The sequence below is a fragment of the Megalopta genalis genome, chromosome 1 (genome assembly GCF_051020955.1).
Source record: "Megalopta genalis isolate 19385.01 chromosome 1, iyMegGena1_principal, whole genome shotgun sequence".
Taxonomy (NCBI): domain Eukaryota; kingdom Metazoa; phylum Arthropoda; class Insecta; order Hymenoptera; family Halictidae; genus Megalopta; species Megalopta genalis.
In genome coordinates this window covers 23495471-23518258 of record NC_135013.1, presented here as the reverse complement: position 1 = coordinate 23518258, position 22788 = coordinate 23495471, and the positions used below count along the sequence as shown (strand labels likewise).

General features: G+C 45.3%; 1 protein-coding gene across 3 annotated transcripts in view; it reads right to left on the bottom strand.

Annotated features, from left to right (window-relative positions):
* sowah (ankyrin repeat domain family member sosondowah) overlaps nucleotides 1-22788 on the bottom strand; it is a 167683-nt gene that overhangs the window by 26237 nt on the left and 118658 nt on the right. The window lies entirely within an intron of this gene.

The following is a 22788-nucleotide window of genomic DNA, read 5'->3' as shown; positions in this document are numbered from 1 at the left end:
ACGAACGATCGCTAAAAAAATCCAAGATCCGCGACCGGTATTTTAGATCAAAGATCGCCCGCATGAGCTTACATTAAAATCGATAAACGATAAATAAAAGAAATTGCAAAATGTAGTTGTTACTAAATTATAAAATATTTACGAAAATAATTGCTTTCGGTACTCAAATTAGAGCACGCTCTAGTGAAAGAATCGGATATAAAAATCCAGTCTTTTCGTGAAATGTGACACGAAAATTGAAAGTTAAATTAATCGAGCTTCCCGAAGGGTCGGCACAACGAATCCTCTTGTTGCCCAAACTGTTCGAATCGCCCTAAAAGCGGATGCAACAGGAAGATGTGATATCCTGCTGGATCCTGGGAGCGAAACAATGGCCCCGCGTGATATGTACGCGACGTACGCGCGAGTCCTGCCACGAGGAGGTCTCGTCGTAAATATGGTAATCCTAAAGTATCAGCGGTACCCGGTGGGTCGGGGACGATAACGACCATTATGCGAATGCTCGACGAAAAGAGAATTAGGGGAATCATTTGTTAGGCGAGCTGTCCGTCGCAGCAGATATAATCCCCGGATGTCGGCGCCGAAAGACACTCCCTGCAGTCTTCCTACGATGAAGATCGTTCGGACACGTATAGGATCTATCTCGGAACCAGTTTTGACTACGTTGCGACAACGTACAGAAATGTACGATGTACAAAATTATGTGGACTACAGTGAATTCTCGCTAATTTACGCTCGGATTGTACACAAAAATATGGACAATTTGGGAAGAAGAGATTATTCGATTTTGTTTTTATAGTTACCGATTGTCAAGAACTGTAAGAACGAGTAACGAAGCGCGAATAATCGAATCTCCTCTTCCCAAATTGTCCATTTCAGGGACAACAATCCATTTCATAATCGTAAATTAAGGAGACTTTACTGTATTTGGAAACTAGCTAAGCTTCACTTCGTTCCATTAATTGCAAACAACAGGGATAATTTTATTTTCACCTCATGCTACATCTTCCGAGGCTTTCATTTTCAAAAAAAGACTGTGTTTATAGTGTTAATTATTTACTTTTATAATTAATATTATAATATAATTAATATTATAATTTGTAATATAAAATTGATTGTTTTACTATAGAGTATTACTATAGAGTATTACTATAGATTAATTAATACTATAGAGTATTACTATAGAGTAAATGAGACAACAAAGGAGAAATTACAATAGGATACATGTATAAACACTACATTAATATATTACATTACAGGCATTAATAAATTAATTAAGATAGAAAAACAAAGAATATACGAGAGTTAACAATTTCAACTTTCTCCTTCGTTCCTTTCCATTTTGTTTCGTATAATCCCTCTGTCGGCAACCGAACAGTGTATACATAAATTTAAAGTCTTCAGCGTACATTTTAATTTTACGACCGTAAATCAGCGCGTGCACATCCATATACTAATCAAAGTCCAATTAGAACGGACGCACTTCCAATTAGTTACGCCGAGCACCGTCACACAAAAGCGGAACAAACGTTTCTGTTCGAATGCACAAGAACAACGACTCAAATATTTCTGCTAAACAATATCTTTCCCGCGGATCAAAAGGTTACGCAGCGTCGCACGGAGGGGCAGGGGGGAGGAGAGAGAGAGAGAGAGAGAGAGAGAGAGAGAGAGAGAGAGAGGGTGGTTTTCGAAAAGCGAAGGTGTCCATATATCTGTCACGGGCTCGTTGACGTCGTATTCACGGACCAAGTTGGCAAGGAAGAAGCGTCTCCCGTCGGTTTTGCCGGCGGCCGGGACGTTGACCAGGTCAGGTTTTATTCCCACGGGATGGGACGCGATACTCGGTCGTCCTCCCTTGCCGCCGCCGCCCCCGCCGCCGCGTGCTCCTTGTACGACCGGCGGTCTCCCAGAGCGCGCGGGTCGCGCAAAAACCGCGAGCGTTCGCGTTATGAATTACAGATTGGCCAATGCGTAAGTACTTGCGTATCGGACCGTGGCACCGCGGGTAACGCATACCTTGCGACAAGAACGGGAGAGAGGAGAAGAGAGAAAGAGAGAGAGAGAAAGAGGAGAGAGCGGCAGGTTGCAGGTCGCTCGAAGGGGTGAAAGAACGGCCGCTGTCGAGCTCCGTACTCCTGGCTGTCGTCTTCGTCCTCGGAGTCGACCAAAAGGATAAGAAGGTAGTGAACTGTGAAAGAGACAGAGAAGAGAGGGAGAGAGGTACAGAGAGAAAGGGAGAAGGAGAGAGAGAGAGAGAGAGGAGAAGGAGACGTAAGAAGTTCCCCGGGTATATATGTATAAATATATATATATACGCACGCTCTCCGGGATACGTCACCCGATTAATTTGTTGTTAGCAAACAGGTTGGCAAACTGCGAGCGGATGCTGGCTCGAGCAAATAAAGGAGCCTCCATTTATTAAGCCGGCAATAAAATAGCGCTCCTCCGCTCTTCGTTGCGTCGTCTCCTTCTCTCTCCCTTCTTCCTCCCGCTTCGTCGGCCGTGGGTGGAACACCGGGAAAGAAGGGAGGGAGAACGTTTGGCGTATTTCGCGGGAGAGACTGGGACAGGGAGAGAGAAAGAGGGAGGATCGCTGGGGGGACAGGGCTGATTTATGCGAAAATCGAGGGACTCTCTCTCGGCCAGGATCCACGGGCCGAGCCGCGCTGCGTGGAAGTAATGCCACGGTGGACCGGGTTAATCCACCCCCGAAGTCTGTCGAGCAGCAGCCTGAAAGTCTTTTTGCGACGGTAAAATCTCGGGTAGATCGCAGACTTTCGGATTCGTTTCGGATGTAATCGCAATTTCGGCGAGCTTGATATTCGTAGCTTCGATGGAGCAGAATTTCTGGAGTCGTTGGGGCGAGATTTTAATTGGAAGCGGTTTCAATTCTGCTGGGTTCGTCCATTGCGACGATCGCATATGGATTGTATTTATTTTTATCTTAGGCTAGTTCGTTTTGGAGGAGACGATCGAAAGACGATCCTCTTTCCTCGACAGAAAATGTTCAAGAGAGGGATTTGCTCCTGTGACCCTGGTCCATTCGATAGGTTCATCAGTCTATCCTTGTGCGATTTTAATCATCATCCAAATTAAATGATCGCGTCGAACAAAATAAAAGTCTTTTCAGATTCGCAAAATGGGCGAGCTTGATTATTTAACGACGGTATTTTCATAGATTCGATGAAGCAGAATTCATAGAATCTCCGAGGGTTGGAAATTAATTTGGAGTTTTTATTGTGCTTCGCGTTCATCCTGTATGACAATTGCATATGGGTTGCATCTCTTGTTGACTTAGGCTAGTTCGTTTCGTGATAGACGATTGAAACGGGATCCTCCCTTCTCAAGAAAAATTGTTAACGAGTGTAATTGCTCCACTGGTCGTGGACCATTCGATAGGTCCATCAGCCGGTCCGTCTATCCTCGTGCGGTCTCAATCGTCGCCCAATTCGGAGGGCCGCGTCGAGCAGAAGAATTCATCGGGCGGTTAGATCGGGAAAACCGATAAGAGGTTCGACGAAATAGTCGGCATAATATACTCGTTTCTTTTAATTATGCGAACGCGATCGAAGGCGGATCTTCGACGTCTAGGCGACGTTTATCGGCTGGACAGATCGGTAGCCAGCGCCGGGGCAGATCGCTATCGAGCCTGGCGTTAACTCTTCAAGGCTGTTTAACATAATTCGTAAACAGGATCCCGTAAAATTCGCTGGCCACGCTTATCTGCTTGCCACGCACGATACATTACGCGATTATGTACCACTCATAACGTAGATACATACGATTAGGCTACCCTTCGCCGCCGCCGCGCCGTGTCGAGGCCTCCGCGTATCGGGTTACGCCTAACAATTAGCTTCGCGGGATGGTAAAAAGGAAGCAAGACCTCGTTTAAAGCTCCGAATGGTATTATACTTCCGTGGTCTTCCGGGGGGCTTCGTTTCTACGAGTACGATCGTCAGCGGTTTAGATCGTAAACCGATAGCCACTGGCTGTGAAAGGCAGATCGAAGATCTCCGGCAAGATCGGCAGTTAGTTGCTATCTGGAATATCGAGATCGAAGTTGAAATTTTAACATCGGCGTTGCTCGGGAAGCGGCGATCGAGCGTAAGTAGAAACCGGAACATTGCTAAACGCCCTCATTATTACACCTGGTTCCTGGATACTGAACATGCGGGTAGAGAACGAATAATTCCCTTTTCGTTAGGTAATTCAGTTTGAGGCAACATATTATTATCCTAAACGATGCTGCAACAACCCATTTCGACGCTAAATGCTCTTAACCAGTTAGTTGTTGCGATCTTTTTGAAAAAAAAAATATATATATATATATATATATAATAATAATAATAATAATATATAGATAAAACATATATCAAAGTAATTTCTCCCCAATTGACGCTCAGATTGTACGACAATAGCGTACACAAATATACATATATATTTTGTGTACATTGTACACAAATTTACTTATTTACTTAACTATTATTTATTTTTATAGTTATATTATTTTTATTTTTATAGTTACCAATTGTCAATCTGTGTATCTCCACTTCCCAAATTATCCATTTTTGTGCGCAATCTGAGCGTCGATTCAGGACAATTTACTGTATATATCCTTCTTAACCGGTTCGCCGTTTTTGTCGAGTATACTCTTTACAAAGAAATAACAACATTTTGTGTTATTGCGAGAATACTCGTCAAAAGCAGCTAACCGACTAACGGTCTTGAGTCACAAGAACCAATAAACTACGACATCCCGATTGGAAACAATGGTAACGGTCTCGAAAGTATCCAACGATCTTCGATAACGACATCCATAAAAAGACAATTCATCAAGGCTTATCCAAGAACCACTGCAGGATACCTGCTGTTCATTGAATTAGCAACAGTCGAGATCTAAGAAGAGGTGTTAAGAGATCAACAAACGAAATCCACGACGCAGCCGACAGCTAATCTCTTCCAAGGATGGTCCAAGAACAAAATCTTCGCGAAAGAATCGATCGTTAAAATCAGCGGCGCTCGCGAAGCCCGAAGGTTAAGGGGATCGTTCGAAAACGTCGGCAGACGATCCGGTCCGCGTGGCCAGCGTGGAAACGACGTGGCCGGGTCCCATGCTGCGCTAGGAAGCATATATCCTCCGCTATCTAAATAATTATCGCGGCCATTACCATCACGTGGCGTTGTCCGGTGGAACCAACGAGGCGACGTTGCGTCGCGCCCCAAGCCGTAATACGACCGGGCGATATTATGTATGGTCCTCGCAGTGCTCTCTCTCTCCTCGTGGGGCACACGTGTGCGTGGACCCGCCGTGTGTATCGGAAGAGAAACGCGCGGTGCTACCGTGTCGGGAGTGGCGTCGGGTATGACGACCTACCCGCTGTTCTCGACCCGCTCCGTCAAAAGGGAGGAGAGACACGGCCCAACAACGGGGAAACGGATCGGGCTCTTTCGATTCCCCGGCTACTCGACTACCCACCGCGCCAAACAGACGATATCCTTTTCCTTCGTCCGCCCTCCGCGGGTCTTATTGATCGCACCACTTACACGGACATGTGTCGCGATACTTATCGTAAGTCGTGTATACGCATACCGTGCAACCATGTCCCGTCGCTCAACCGATGCGTCCAGCTGGATCGGATCGCCCGGTACCGCAGTCCCATTTTTACCGGCCCGATCACGCTGATTTCGTGTTCACCAACCACGCCGGCTCTTCCGGACGTCCTCCTTCTGCGAGACCTCGTCACAGCACCGATGATAGACCGTGATTCATCGATGCCAGTTGCGGTTGAAAGACCTCCAACTTCGACGAGCCTACGATGAAGACGCTTTGCCGAGGATCTTCGCGAGGAGTCTTCGCGGAAGACTCGCGGTGGTTCGTTACAGCAATGGACGAACTCTCGTTGTATGTATAAGATTCATATTTGTGACTAAGTAAGTGCTTTATTTCTACTTTTTCTAAAGGCGTTTTCGGGAACAAGAGCCCAAAGATCAAACACTTACGGCTGCGAACCGTGCATTAATGTAAGCAAAACATTACGAGGGGTAGGCTGTCACCACTTCTCGTGACAAACGTAATAATGGTTTACCACTAATGTGCATATATACATTAGTACTTATAAGAGAGATGTATCAATGTTATTAAAAACTTTTTGTTTATTTTTAGTTATAGTAGTATTTGTTAAATTGTATAAGCCCCTTAAATAAACACTTTACAAAGGGCCCGCTAGGATAGCCTTACCGATGAGTCCTCTAGCGGGTCCTGGACGAAACGTCTCCCCCTCTCCTTTTCTCCTTAACCTTTTAGGAACGGCTGAATTCTGCGCGAGGCTATTTCTCTGGACGCGGCAGAGTCTGATATGTACTGTACAGAGTCTGATATTGTATATTCTATCTGTATATACAGGATGTCCCAAAAATGTCTCGCAATCCGAAAGTGGCGGGTTCCTCAGGCCATTTGAAGCAACTTTTCCTTTTACAAAAATGTTCTCCGAGGCACCGTTAACGAGTTATTAACGAAAAACAGTGACCAATGAGAGGCGAGCTCGACTGGCGCGAGGCGATCGAGCCAATGAGCGGAACAGGGCTTCGCGCGCTGGTTGGCTGGGCCGCCTCGCGTCAGCCGTACTCGTTTCTTATTGGTCACTGTTTTTCGTTGATAACTCGTTAACGGTGCCTCGGAGAACATTTTTGTAAAGGAAGAAGTTGCTTCGAATGATCCGAGGAACCCGCCATTTCCGGATTGCGAGACATTTTTGTGACACCCTGTAGACTGTTGTAAATCGATGCGAAGACAAAAGAAGTGTGAAACAATGCATACGAAGACGATTATTTGGTTCAAACGATGAGCGAGTGAGCTACTAGAGCAAGCCACTATAGTGGCGCGTCGTTCTGAAAGATGACATCCGCGATAGCCACTATAGTGGCGCGTCGTGCCTAGAAGGTTCACACGTTCGCATCACCACCGCCAAAGAGTCTTCATAATTTCAACAGTATGGAAATAAAAAAATGTGAGACCGGTCATTTTACCGTAATCGTAGGTTCCAGGATCGAGCTCTCTACTCGAATACCACACAACGTCTTAGATCTGACGTTTTACGACCTAAACTGTACGTACCTAAGACGTCCCGAATGACCGAAAATAGACGTCTTTAACACGCCCAGTTATACAAAAAAAAGAATTCCGTTTTAAAAGGCATTCGAATACTGTCGTGGCTCGCTGTACAGGAAATGGAACAGAATTCTGTTACAGCGATTTGTTTCGAAAGAAATGTGAATTGAATTCTAGCGTGCGGCACGCAACGCATGATTTACAGGTGGCGTCTTAGAGACGGCTTTGTGTGTTATCTCCGGGTATCTATGAAGTTCCTAATAACAATCCGTGGTTTCTAAGCAAGAGGAAATTTCTCGAAACCGATTCCTCGAAACTTCGGAGCTCCTCTCGTGCCCGAGCAGAGAGAGATCACGGGAGGATTCGAACTAGCAACCCCCTGGCAGGACCTATAAAGAGGTCGGAGATCGTAAAACAGACGAATTCGTGGTCCCCCCATGGAACGCGCGGGACACGGATACAACATTAGAGGGTATAGAAAATTCCTGTTCACCGTTGGAGGAATATTTAATTCAGTGGTAAGGGGGCAAGGGGAGAAGAAGGAGAAGGAGAGGAGAGAGGAGAGGAAGAGAGGAGAACGCGAGGCCTGCGGCGAACGCGTAAAAGAGAGAAGGTCGCTTCTGAAAGTATCGGAGGTGGCTTCTGGTGGTGCAGGTCGGCCTCGCTGTTCCCTCCCGGCTCGAGGGTAAAGGCACCGCCAATTAGCTCGAAATAATGAACGCATTTCGGCGTCTTTTGTTTTGCTTCCGTTCGCCGCCTAGCTAGCTAACAGAGCGCCCGGAGCGAAAGCGTGGCATTACAATGGAGGAGAGATTCTGTTTCAGAAATTTACCGCGCGTTCACGACGTCGACGACGACGACGACGACGACGACGACGACGACGACGTCCGTCGCTGGCGACGACAGAGGAACATTACGGGGCTACCTGCCCTCGTCGTCGTCGTAGACGGTTACCCGCGAGCGTAAAAAGAACGCTGCGCGTGGAGTTCCGCTCATGCTACCACTCCAAAGAGAGAACGAGAGACAGAGAGAGAGAGAGAGAGAGAGAGAGAGAGAGAGAGAGAGAGAGAAAGAGCTCATTCTACCGTTGTCGGCAAATTAACTTTCGCGGGTTCAGCGGCCGTGTAACTCGGCCTGCGAATCCGAATTCACTCGGAGCAGCGAAATATTTTCGGTTGTTACGTGATAATTACCGGAGCCTTTTCAGGCTGCTACCGTTGCCTTCGCAGAGTCGGTACATGGATCGGTAACGCGGCAGAAAAATTTCATTCAACGCGTCCTGAATTTCAATTTATATAACACGCGGCGATCAATGCAAATGCCGACACACGTTTAAAATCGATACACGCAGGTTTATTATTGTTTTATGGGCCCGCAGAAATTAATTGACTGCTTTCTCCGGCCATTAACATTCTTAATGGGAACGTCACGTTCGTGACATTGTTCTTGTGCGAAGTTATTGCCGCGCTGCTGTTTTCGTAATGACGTATTCTTGTGGATCAGTTTGTAAAAACCGGCATAAAATTTCTCATTTTCTTTGTATCATATTCGTTGACTTCGGTTGTGTAAATTATCGCAAGCAGGATTTTAGTAAAACACTCGGTAAAAAGTAAAACATTTCATGGATTCATCTTCTGTAGATTTTTGGGACGTCTAATTTAATACCAACCTACCAGTCAAAATGACTGGTTTCGCATGTTTTCATCTCCGAATTGTTGAAATTACGGAGAACCTTTTGTAACAAAAGCGGCGGAAAGCCTGACTAATTCGGTCTTGTTATTTTTATAAAGCAACGCATGTAAATTGCTTTATAAAGCTCGGTGGGTTTAGTTAACATTATATTGGACAAAAATATTATATTGAACACAGAAGTGAAATGGCACTCGGCGTCTACTTACACGCGAATAACTCATTATAAATTATGAACGATAGCACCAGTGTATCCGGTATCGTGTGAAAAATCAAAAGAAACACGCAGACAAAATTAATATTTGGTTAGCAACTAAGTAATTGCCGATTTCAGTTATAAATGCCTCTCACTTCCATTTTTATGATATCCGTAAATGTTATATTATAAAATTATTATTATTATTATTATGTTACTTTTTATTATCCGTGAATGTTGACAACTGGACAAATTGAATGCAGCGGTCAAGGAAAAGCGAGCAGAATTGGTCGATCGTAAAGGTGTCATTTTCCAGCAGGACAATGCTAGGCCGCACACGTCTTTGTCCACCCGGCAAAAATTGATGGATATTGCTTGAGAATCGATGTTACACCCACCATATAGCCCTGATCTCGCGCCACCGGATTACCACTTATTTCGATCCCTGGACAACTCCCTTCGTGGTAAAACTTCGAATGACGATGACGCTGTAAAATCTCACTTAACTCAGTTTTTGGTCGAAAAGGATCAGACTTTCTATGAGCGTGGAATTTTCAAGTTGTCAGAGAGACGGCAAAAGGTTATCGAACTAAATGGAAAATACATTACAGATTAAACTTCGTTCCAAGTAAAAAAAATTTTTTATTTCATTGAACAAATCGGCAATTACTTAGTTGCCAACCCAATAGTAATGTCGAACTATTTTCTCGATCGTCAACACTTCATAAAAATCGAAAGAAATCGATATCTGTTTACTCGTTCGATTCAACGATCTAGGATTAGAGATCGACGACGTTTAGGATCGTATTGGGGTGAACGAACGCGCGAAGATGATCTCGGAAAGGAGAGATAGGGACCTCTGTGAACAAGCGAACGCGGGGATCGCGATTCCGATCGGCACGCATCGCGGCTGGAGGGGGATATTAATCTCGACAAAATGCTACTTTCCTACGTTAATTTTCTAGCTTTTGTTCGGCCGTGGGCGTGCGCGTGGGCGTACAGCCGTGACGAACGAGCACGTGAAGGTACACGAACACAAGCGTGAGAAGCCAAGGTTTTTTTAGCGGTTCTCCGAGAGCTCGTCGCGGGCCCTGGCAATCTTATCTCGATAACAACGTGGCCGATGCCGAAAGAAAGAAATCGCGCGGCGGTGTCGTGTAATATTCCCGTTAACGGCGCGATTCGCCTTTCACCTCGCGATAAAGAACGCGTTTGCAACCTCAGCTAGTTGCAACCTCTCCGCGTCAACGACCTGGAATTCCTTCTTCACCCCTAACGGGCTATTGTGAACGAAAACCGCGAAAAATTCCGTTCTTCCATTGCATTTTCTTAAATTGTACGCCTTTAGAGGCACACCCGTACAAACGATTATTCCAATTCGTAAAACTAACGAAGTTACAGATGTTTGAAGCGTTCATGTTTCTGATCGTTTCCTCGCGTAACTGATACGACGTTTCGATGTCAGTTGACATCAAATTTTGCGGGGATCTTCGGTATACTTTCCAGGAACGAAGACATCTACACTTTTTACCAGAGCCATCGTTAACAAGCTATTCCGACCCACAAGTGTGAACAATTCAAATTTTCCATTGTATTTTCTTAAATTCGTAAACACGCCTGTGCAAGAATTTACTCCAATTCGTAAAAATAACGAAGTTTGATGTAAAAGTGTATATATTTGTTGAATGTTTTCTGACGCGACTGACACGATGTATCAAAATCTAGTTGCTTGACAGACATTGAGAGGATTTTTGGAAAGAATCGAGACACGTACATTTTTCGCTGGATTTCAAATTTTTCTTTCTTTTTTAGCATACTGTCTCAAAACCAAACAAGAAGCTTGTTCAAAATACCTTCGTGTTGCGCATAATTTAGTCTCTTTCTAAAAATGTCTAAATATAAGATACTTTAAAGATTTTACGTAACAGAACTTCGCTAAGTAAAATTTTCTATTTCCTCTTGTCCAATTAAACCGAGCAATCACGAGTCGAATCAATCGAATGAAATTGCAAAGTATTATACAGGGTGTCCCAGGTTTTAATGTTCAAACTTTGTCAGTATATTCTATGACACAAAGTAAAAAAAGAATGTTATGTGAACATAGGTCATATAGAGCTTTATTAAGAAGTTATAACAAAAATTCAGAATAGGAATAGTAATCAACTAAAAAAAAAATAAAAAATAAAAAAAAATCTTCGATCGATGTCAATCATGTATTGTCAACAACGGTTATTAATACGTTTCGAAATGTATTAATAAACACAGCTTACATAAACACACGGCATGTGCTGATCTATTCGAGCCAATGCTCGCAGTAACAGCAAGTCGATTACTATTCCTATTCTGAATTTTTGTTATAACTTCTTAATAAAGCTCTATACGACCTATGTTTACATAACATTTTTTTCTTACTTCGTATACGCTAACAAAGTTTGAACATTAAAACCTGGGACACCCTGTATAATTTGATGAAGCATTGGTAGATTTTGCACCATCGTCTCTGAAGATCGACGATTAATAAAAGATTGCGAAAGAGTCTATCGTCTATTCGTATTCTCGGACGTTATTGTCCGGGGGTACGAAAAGTTCAGCCACACAGCACAGTACAATCGGCTGATTATTTATCTATAGGAATCATCGTGCAGGTACACTGAATCACGCAGCTCGTCCATCTATGTGATTAATGGCGTCCGTCCGCGCGCGGTACAATGTACGCTTCGTGTCAGCACACACAGTCCATATATCCGAGGGGACCGTAACTTCTTGCCCAACGAAGGCAAGCAGTTTCCTCGTCGTCGGCGCGGCCGAGGCTCAATAGCAAAAATTCTAATTTCCTCCGGAGCAAGATCGAGCAATCTCCATCGCCCGGGCCCGGCTTTCAGATCTCCCGATAAAAACGGGTTTCCACACACCGTCGGCACACCGCGTCGTCGGCCCGGGGATCATCGTCTAATTCTCGAGCGTGTCGTTCCGAGGCGATTACACGCGATCACGGCTAAAAGAAGAATAGTCCTCCCGTCCGGCACCGGGGTAATAACTTTTGAGGCGACATCGCGCGCCGCGAAATCGTCGCAAGGGCCCTGGTCGGCAGCCCGGGATATTTACGAAGCTGCCGGATGGTCCCTCTTGGCTAACAAGACGTGTAAGACGCGAGAACTTTCGTGTTCAAGAACGAAAGTCCTCGCGTCGTAATGCCGTGTACGTCGGAGCTTATAAACAAAGTGCCGCGGACGGTACCGGTCCCTTCGAGATTCTAATTCCGCTTTAAATATCAGACCGATTCGATTCCGGATCAGGAGAACGATAAACGGTTAATTAATACCGGGAACGCGGACCTGAAAGGTCAAACTTGGTCGACGTTGAAATCCGGAATAAATAATTGGAGTTTCACTTGGGTTTCCTGAGTCTAGATTCGATTGCTCTCCCAATGCGATCGTATCATTTTTCTTTTATAAACAAGAATATTTCACAAGCGTTTTCAATGTATGTTCATCGCTTAATGCCCATGTCGAAGGGATTAAATCAAGAATGGACACTGCTCGTGTTAACTGTTTCTGTTTATTCTGAACAATATGAAATTAAGATTGCTTGGTTCCTTGTTGCTTGTAGGAACCTCGGCGATAAGTTTCCCATCAAAGGTTAGTACAAAATTTGCTAAAGACGTTGATTGTTATGAAGCGTAAAATAATATTCTTTGTAACTAAAAGTAACGTAGAATCAAGGGAAGCTTGCTACGAAGTAAATAACAACAATAAAACAGAAATTTCCATTCGTTATCGTCAACACACGAGTGAAAAAAAGAGACAAAAAAGAATACTCAATGAACCAGTTAGCTATTACATTAAAATGAACAATAATTTTTAGGAAGAACGCTATACAGAATTGAACGCATAATAACGTGATAAATAAATTTGGATGTTACAGCGTTCGTGTCAGTTTGCATCCGAATGAAAACGAATGATATAACATTCGCGTCCGCGAGCGTGTTAAAAAGATGACGACAAAATTCTCAATAATCTAACCTTCCAAACAATTCAGAAAGCAACCCAATAACGATGACCCAAATGCATCCCATCGGGCTTCTTTCCAACTACGATCCAACCAATACCGTAGTTACAATTATCTCGAGTATGAAATTAGAGGTGAAAGCATCAAGGTGAAACAAGCGAGAGAGTAGAGTCCTGGGGAAGTCGGTGGACAGGCGCAGGACGAAGAGCCACGCGAAGGGGCCGTGTCCAGGTGAAGGCTGTACGGGGGTTTCGAAAAAAGAGTACTCGCGCAACCGTGATCCTCGTCCGCTCGCGAACGGAGGGGGAGGAAACGGGCTAAAGGGGGGTTGCGGAGGCAGAAACGAAACGGTAGCGGACGGGGAGCGCGGATTAACAATGCCGCAAATACTGGTACCGGCCGTGGAATGCCCGCGAGCGCACACGGCGCATAATTAATACCACGGCTGGCCGGGAGCACTCGCCGCGAGAGGGAGAGGAGCACGAGAGAGAGAGAGAGAGAGAGAGAGAGAGAGAGAGACGAGAGAGGGAGGGAAAGAGAAAGAGGGAAGGTCTCCGACTGCAGCGAGCTGGACCGTGGAATGGCGGAAAGAAAGAAGAAGGGAACCCTGGTGGTACCGGAGGGACCCGACCGGGTTCGGGATGTCCGCGGGGAGGAGATTTATGTGGCTCCTGATTGAATCGTTCTCACTCGATCGCGCCGCTCGCTTTTTGCCCTACCGAGATTCTCTCCGCGCTCTCTCGCCTCCTCGTGCCCCCTCTTGGACCGTCCTCGCCTTTCTTCCTCCGGTCGACCTGCCTTTCTCTCTTTTTCCTACACACCCAACCTCCTGCGGTATGACTATGGCCGGAACCGTTCAAGACCGCGCGGGTCTTGCCTACGCTCGAACCTTATCCCCATGTGGACCATCCGACCCCTTCCTTCCCATGCGAATCGAGAGGCCCTGTTTTCTGGAAGTTTAGTAGTCGATGGCGGAACGAAGGGTGAAAAAAGTCACAACATTTAAGGGAAGCCTATATTAACCCCCTGCAGTTATAACGAGTCAAATTCATGGTGGAAATTTCATGTATCTTATCATTTAATTTGCTACGAAACGAGGTACCTTTGTATTAAATGATGCGTTCCCCTCGACAAACGTGTCTAAATATTAGAATACCTTGACTGGCAAGTAGCAAGCAGCAAGCATTTCTTATTTTGTATTCTGATACTCGTTGCTTTGCTCCGAAAGCACCCATATTTTTATACAGTTCATACAAATTTAGCCTTCGCGACGAATGAAAAGGATAGCGTTGGTGAGTTTTATCTCGATGATCTGTCAGATTGTCTTCGCTGCTCTTCGGCAAGTGGTACCGACGACGAAAGTGATAGCAGTAATGTAATGATTCGAAAGCGACGTTCTGTATTACCACTGATATACAATGATTCGGAAGACGATGATACAAATAATAACGTTGAAGACAGCAGTGGTACATGGTCGACGAACGACAAGACTATAATTTTGGAACCTTTCGAAGGCAGCCCCGGCGTAAAAATTATGCCAAGTTCCCCTGAAAGTGTAATGGATATTGTCAATTTATTCATTTGAAATCACCTGATCGAGCACTTGGTGAGGGAATCTAATAGATATCATTATCGAGTCACAGAAAAATATAGATCTATATCAAAAACGAAAAAATGGACAGACATCGCGGTATCTGAAATGAAGAAATTTTTGGGCCTGACAGTTCTAATGGGACAAGCAAAGAAGGACGTTCTCTACGATTATTGGTCCACGGATCCAACCATAGAAACGCCATTCTTCTCGAAAGTAACGAGCAGAAGCAGATTTTTACAAATAATGTGTCGGTTAAAATAATAATGCCGGTGTCTCGGACGATATGCGGCTGAGTGGCCGGTGAGAAGGGCATAGTATTTTTGAACCGCTACCGGTCGGTAAAGTGTTAAATTAGGACCCATTCGCTAGAATTCAGTATTCTAACTGTAATTCTCTAATCATAAATTGCGCATTGTCTTTGATTTCCCAAGTTTTTATTACAAACTGAATTATATTTCACTGTCACTCTTCAATCTGGTATTGTAAAAGTGTGCGGAGTTACTCTGGAAGAACGATAGTGAACCGAGCTTATGTATGTTTATATTGCAGCATCGATAGTGCATGATGAATAGACTGCGGATCCTTTATGCATTTATGATACATGCAGGCTTATAAAATGCAAGCAGATGCGAGTATCGTTGAAAATTAATTGTGTTACTATACTGTGTTCACCGTAAGGAACTGTCACGTCAACGTAACAAATGCGTGGCTTCTTTAGATACTTAGAAAATGAATCATGAAAGTGAGAATTTGCATACAGATCCGCAGTCTAATGGATGAGTGACGAAGAGGATACACGTATGAATGTATCGGTAGCATCAGGAACGCGTTTCGCCTGTGTGAAATAGACCAGATTACGGTAGAATTAAGAAATAGTCTATATGAATCATTGGAAAGTTGAAATCATTGAAGTTGAAATTGTGATTTGACGTAAAAAGATTGCTGCGGGAAAGCAAGCAGGCGTGTACCAGCTAAGAAAAGGGCATACCTTGCTGGACTTCTAGAAAGCGGCGATCAATCACGGCAAGAGATTGCGAAGAATACCGGTGTATCGCATCGGACGCCGCAAAAAATCGTCGATTCTAAACGTACCGAAGAAGACTTAAATACTTTTGGTGGCCCTAATTCAAGGCACGGGACTGAAGAGAGAGCGAACTGAAAGACTGAAAGAGCGAACTGAAAATTGTCTGTCAAGTTTGATGTAAAAAATGCAGACGTATAAAAAAATGAGTGTAACGCAAATTAGACGAAGACAGGGGAACAGAGACGAACGTCGGGTCAGCTTCCGGCCGGAATGGAAAGCAACGCGGGGTCGAGAGCTGGGGCGAACAAAGGGTACCCGGTCGGCGATAAATTCAGGGAAAAATGCATCGAGGATGTAGCACCGAGTCGAGTTGCTATCAGGGTCAGGGGGGCCTATTTAAAATCATCGTGGCGCACGCGCGCGGCCCACGGTGGCGCGCGGATACCACGGGATTTAAATGAACCCCGGCCGATGACACTCTAATGCCCTCGGTCCCCGGATCGTTTTTCTTTTCCGCGCGGCCGCGTCATCGCTGACATAATTGTGCGCCACGGTGATGTACGAAGGACGAAGATGACGTTGATTACGTTCGAGAGGGGAACACGTATATCCATCGAGGAACGCGCTTTCGTAATTCCACACAGGGTGGGGCGAGGGGGATAGAGAGGAAAAGAGAGACAGAGAATGGGGCCCGCGCGGAGCTCTCGGAACCGTTAGCAGCAATAAAGTTGGCTGGCCTGTCTCCTCGATCACACCTAAACGCTCGCTCAAAGGGGGCTCGCTTATTTGTGGCCGGCAGATAAAATCGCCCGCGCCATTTTCATAACTCAGCCCGCGGACGGATTGTGAAACGCGGCTGAAACGGAGCGGAGCCGCAACGCGCGTCTTTGTCGATTTTGGAGCAATCAACACCTAAATCTCCGGTACAAATCACCTCCGCCGGGTAACGAACGGCCGACCCACAAACACCGAACACGGAAAAAGGCCCGTCGATGCTCCGTGCCCCGTACGAAAATTAATTACAAAGAGATCCGATATCGAAGATCGTCCGGAGATAAGGCCTGTCGAATACGCCGGCGATCGAACAATTTTGAAACACGGTTTGAATAGTCCTCGGGGTTTCTAATTTTATACCGGCGACGAAAATTTGTAACGGGTGGACCGGGTGTTTTGGTGAATCGTAAGTCGACATTCGATTGCGAAAATAGAATTTTAAATGAAACAGAAATTCTTGGGAACGATGCTGGATTTAACCTTTTAGGCACGACGCTCCACTATAGTGGCTTCCGCGGATATCATCTTTTAGAACGACACGCCACTATAGTGGCTTTCGCGGATGTCATCTCTCTGAACGACGCGCCACTATAGTGGCTTGCTTTAGTAGCTCACTCGCTCATCGTTCGAACCAAATAATCGTCTTCATATGCATTGTATCACGCTTCTTTTGTCTTCGCATCGATTTACAACAGTCAACAGGGTGTCCCAAAAATGTCTCGCAATCCAGAAATGGCGGGTTTCTCGGATCATTCGAAGCAACTACTTCCTTTACAAAAATATTCTCCGAGGCACCGTTAACGAGTTATGAACGAAAAACAGTGACCAATAAGAATCGAGTACGGCTGACGCGAGGCGGCCCAGCCAACCAGCGCGCGAAGCCCAGTTCCGCTTATTGGCTCGATCGCCTCGCGCCAGCCGAGCTCGCCTCTCATTGGTCACTGTTTTTCGTTGATAACTCGTTAACGGTGCCTCGGAAAAAAGTTTTTGTAAAGGAAAAAGTTGCTTCGAATGGCCCGAGGAACCCGCCACTTTCGGATTGCGAGACATTTTTGGGACACCCTGCATATACAGTACACATCAGACTCTGCCGTCCAGAGAAATAGCCTCGCGCAGAATTCAGCCGTACCTAAAAGGTTAAGGAGCAATGTTCGTTTGTTTATGGAGCGGAGTAAAATGGGAATTGGACGAGGTTAACCGCGACGTGCGAAAGGGTCGGTTCTTTCGTTTAGAATTCCTACGTCTACCGACGAACATATCTAGCAGCGTCACAAGTTTTAACACCAAACCAGTGTGTTGCTTCATAACGACGACATGAATTAATCAGTTAGATTTTTCGTCATTTTTGTCGTAGCGTATGATTGCATCAACCGCTTAGCTTACAATGTCGCGTCAGAGACGTGGTAACTCGACCGGGCCGAACATAAATAAGCCGTATCGGAGACGTGATATGCTGGCTGGGCCAAACATCAACGAGGCATGTCAGAAATGTTACATTTGGCCGTGCCAAATATAAATAAAACGTCTCAGAGACGTTGTAGAGCCGACCGGGCTACACGCACGACATTCGTTCAGAAATTTAAATGAAGATGTTATTAATATGTTATCCACTTTGAGACATTAAATCTTTCTTCTTCATTAATCGATTGATCGTAATTATTTATCGGACAGCTTGCAACGTAAAGTCAATTGCACCATACACGTGTACAGGGTGTCCCAAAAATGTCTCGTAATACGGAAATGGGGGGATCATGAAGTTATTTGGAGTAAATTTTTCCTCAGCAAAAATGCAACCCGTGGCTTCGTTAATAATTCATAAACGAAGCCACGGGTTGCATTTTTGCTGAGGAAAAAGTTACTTCAAACGATCCCAGGAACTTCTCATTTCCGGTTTGCGAGACATTCTTGGGACACCTTGTATATACAAATCATAAGACGTCTGCGATTTGCACAACTCCGAACACTCAGCCGAACCGTAAATGACCCAACGTGTGACCGATCTCGTTGTTGCTTATGGCACGCGCTATTGGAAATTAAATCGTGAGGCAAGGGGTTAAGACATCGATTCGATAATTTCCTATAAAAAAATCCCTATTTCAACAACTGGGAAAATAAACCTAGTCCCGAACCCCGATACCCAAAAACCTTCCCGTTCTATATTTAGCATCGGCGGTACTCGAAAGCGATCCATCACGGTTCCAGCGTCCCTCGCAGCCATTTCTAAACATCCTGCCCGGAGCAATTCGTCTTTTCCATAATCGTGTCGAGTCGATGCAACGAGTCGCTCGCATTTGTCCGCGAGAATCGGCTCGGGTCGGGCATCGGATAAACCAGCCCGGGGCCAATTAGAAATCTCCGGGAAGCACAGCCGGGCCCGCGCGTCAGAGCAAAGTGGAAAGACCGATTAGCGTGACTCGCTGTCAAAACATCCACTCTCGGGCTGGGACACGAAAGGGCCACCCCTTGTCCCTCGACCGCCTTTGCCGCCCCTGGATCGCGCGAAAGAGTGCATATCCTTCTCCCTTTCTCTCTCTCTCTCTCTCTCTCTCTCTCTCTCTCTTCCTATCTCGCTTCATCCCGTTTTTCTCTCTTTGGAGAATCAGCCACCCGTGTGCACTCCCGGCAGTCCATCACTCGAGGTCGGACGGCTGCTGCATCGCGGATGCAGCCGGGGGCGGGAGGACAGGGAGCGCGGCCCGCTCTCCGGCGCATAATATATCGGTTTAAAAGTACCATTTATTTAAATGGCGTTTATACCGGCCCGGCCGCGGAACGAAAAACACAGGCCGCAGACCTGGAAATAATAACGGGGTTAGCAGGGTCCTCGACCAGCGCGGAGAAATGTCCTGCGCGAGAGGACGACCACGCGGATGCAATTGAATCAATCATCCGCGGGAAACGCGATCCTACAACCGGCCGCGACCATGAATTAACCCACGAGTGCCTTCCGCGCTATACTTGTCGCCAAGCGGAAAAACGTCGCGGGCCGCTTCCGGGATTTTTTACGACCGGCATTTCGAAACTATTTTCGGTGTTTCCGGAAATTAATGGCCCACTTCGTGCTTGTTCTACTTTATTCCCCTTGCCTCGAAATTATGAACGTAGATACGCGGATCCGTATTTGCACTTTATCGTATGTATTCGAGGCAGCATCTGCTGATACCTCGCTGAATCGTGTGACATTGAGCTTTACGAGGCGTGCCGAAGACGTTGAATGTTGAGAGATTTAATCGTTTTTTTCTGGTACTGTGACGAGTCTGACTTTATTGTTAATAAACTCAGTGTAATAAAATTAGCGAACTAATTTCGACGTTATTTCGCTCTTTCTAGTTGGAATAAAATTCTGTTCTCTTGTTACCAATAGTTAACACCTTACGCTACAAGAACAAGTCAGACTCGTGTTGAACGTTTAACATATAATTAACTGAATATCAATGTTATTTGTTTCGTTTAAATAAAAGCAAAATTGCATTCTCCTGTTACCGAAATTTAGGAATGAAAGTAAACGAAGATATACGAAATACAAATTTACTTATTATTTTATAGTCACCGATTGTCAACAATTATAAGAACGAGTCGCGAGGCTTTAATAATCGTATCTCCTAATCCCAAATTGTTCATTTTCGTTTACAAGCCGAGGGACAATTGGAGAAAATTTACTGTGTTCATCAAATAGGACATGTTACATTTTTTAATTCAAGAATAAACAATATAAAAGAATATAGAGTTAATTATATCCGAAAACAAACAAATGGTACAGAAATTAGTAGATCAATCCTCGTAAATAACCGACACGACTACCCTAAGTGCTAATCGAAGTAGCTGCGGAAGACACGCGATAAATATCAATTTTCTTTCCCTTCTAAGAAACTCTTACGATTCGAAATACTTTAATCGTTGTAACTAGGAAGAAAAGGGTACGGCGAGAGGTTAACGATTCTTTCCATCGAAGATCGACGGAGAAGATATCACGAGTGAAACGATTCCATCGAGAACGGTCGTCAAGACCGCGTGTCCCAAAAGAACTATCCCAATGCTTTCTTCGACGAAACCAGATGGTCGCCGAGCCTCGGCCATCTAATTTCTCTTCTCCGGAGCGAACAACGACTCGCGCCAAGATCATTTCGAAACAAACCGAGCGCAGGGATTGCCGAGCGCCGAGTCCGCGGTCCTCGCATAAAATCTCTCGCGTAGAAAAACGACGACCCGTGGAACGCGGGGGTGGTGCGCTCCGCCGAGACCGTAGTTTCGTGGTTCCCGGGTTGATGTGTGGAGGCGACGAGAGGATTACGCGTTAGCTCGCGGAGGATCGCCGTGACGATATGTACGAGGAAAAGAAAAATCGAGGGACGGTCGGTGGGTGCGCGGGCGAGGGCGAGGGCGAGAGGAGCAGAAATGGAAGAAGACGCTGGTACCGCAAGAATGTTGAGCCCGGAACAGCGAGGAGACACGCGGAGACACGTGTAGGTTGGAAGCAAAATATATAGGGATAGCCGAAAGCACGCGAATGCCCGGCCACGGAGGAGGACTGTTACTCTCATTCCAGTCGCCCTCTGCCTCGGTCCCTCCTCCTTTCTCCAAATCTCTCGGTCCGCGAAGTGGCTCGGTTTTCCAGCTGCGCGAGTCTCGTCAACGTGACGGCGGCGGCCACCCTCGGCGAGCGTCGGCATTCACCGCAAAAAAGCTCGCTCCCTCGCGCACATAATGGGCCACGTTGACTCCGTGGGGACCGTTTTTTGGACGGCCGGCGATGCGACTATTTCGCCCTCTCGTTCTCCCTCTTCGTCTCTTTCTCTCTTTTTTCCTCCGATTCGTCGCTCGCCTCTTCTTGCGTCCGTCCGCCCGTCCCCGTTCCAGTATTATACCTTCTTCTGCCCGGTTTCCGCCTACGAGCGAAATTCCGGCCGCGCAGCGAGGCTGCTTTGTCTTCCGCGCCGTCGGCGAAAGAGAAATTGGCGAGACCCGCCAAGAACCGAGCCGCGAGTTGTTCCAGATCCACGACGGGGACCGTTCCCGATGCTATCGGGCCGCCACTTCGACAGATTGGACGACCACTCGAAAGGGTTCCACGAGTAAATACCACGGGGATACGGCGGGACGACGACGTGTCCCGAACCCCGGGACCCGCCGCCGATCTAATCAGTGCTATACCGTGGAAAGCAGCCGGCGAGAGAGAGCATCGGTAAATTGGAGAGCCGGGGAGAGGGATAAACCGAAACCAGGTTTACTTACTACGAGTCGATAAAGCGGCACGGAATTATTTCTTGGCCACGTTCGTACACCAGGCTGATCCCGGGGGTTGAAAGTGGCGCTGTCCGCCGCTTTCGCTGGACTGCGGGAAGTTTATGCGAACCTGAAGTTTTATAAAGTGGCTCGGAGTGAACGGGTGATTTATGTTAACCGAATCAATTGTTTCGGCAAATCGGAATCGTATTCTTCGGCGGGGCAGACTTTCGACGAAGACGTTGAAAGAATTTAACTGCTAGCTCTATAACAACGGCGGGCAAATGAGTGCAACTCCCATTGAAAATTTAAGTCCATATTTTTTATTACTTCAGAACATTCCTCCGGAATAGTTAGCATTTTAATTATGCTACGTTCGAATTTGTGTATTTAATACTATGTAAGTATGGCGCGGTTTTTTTTAATATATTAAATGCGGAATGCAGCTCTTATCGAGTCGTTGTGGAGATTTGGAACAGATCTACTAAATATACGGAAGTTATTCGTTACACCTAAATCGAAACAAAATTTGATTCTTCTGTTACCAAAATCTCAGAAGAAAAGTAGATGAAAACATATAAGAAACAAAAACTGTCTCGTTGTATGAAGGTAATTATTAGCGGATCTTCTATGCTGTCAATGTTTAAGCACAGAAGGAAAGGTTGGCAAAAAATAAATATATGTGTATATTAATAAATATTAGTGGCAGACAAGTGTTAATCAGCTTAATCGCGAAAGAAATCGTAGTGCAAAGGGTTAAGAATGTTTTTGTATTACCAATATTTAAATATTAACACACTGACCGCCGTGTCTCTTAAATGTGAGTGCTGAAATTATTTGGCGACACTTGAAAATTAATTTTTTCTCTAACGTATTATATGTTCCTAATTTTATCAGGATCCGCAAAACTATATTCAATATATTGAATATATTTCATTACAATAATATAGTATATATAATAATATAATATTATGATATAATAATGGTATAATGTAATTATACCATTGACTTTTTAAGGTTGCTAGGATGGTAGTAAAAAATGTTAAACAAATGTAGATATAGAGAAGCGTAGTCTCCAAAGTATAAGAATTGTCATCGAACTGCTCCGGTTTCAATAATTAATTTAAGCTAGCTGATCCATTGTGATCCATAAGAAGGCTAACGTATCCAAA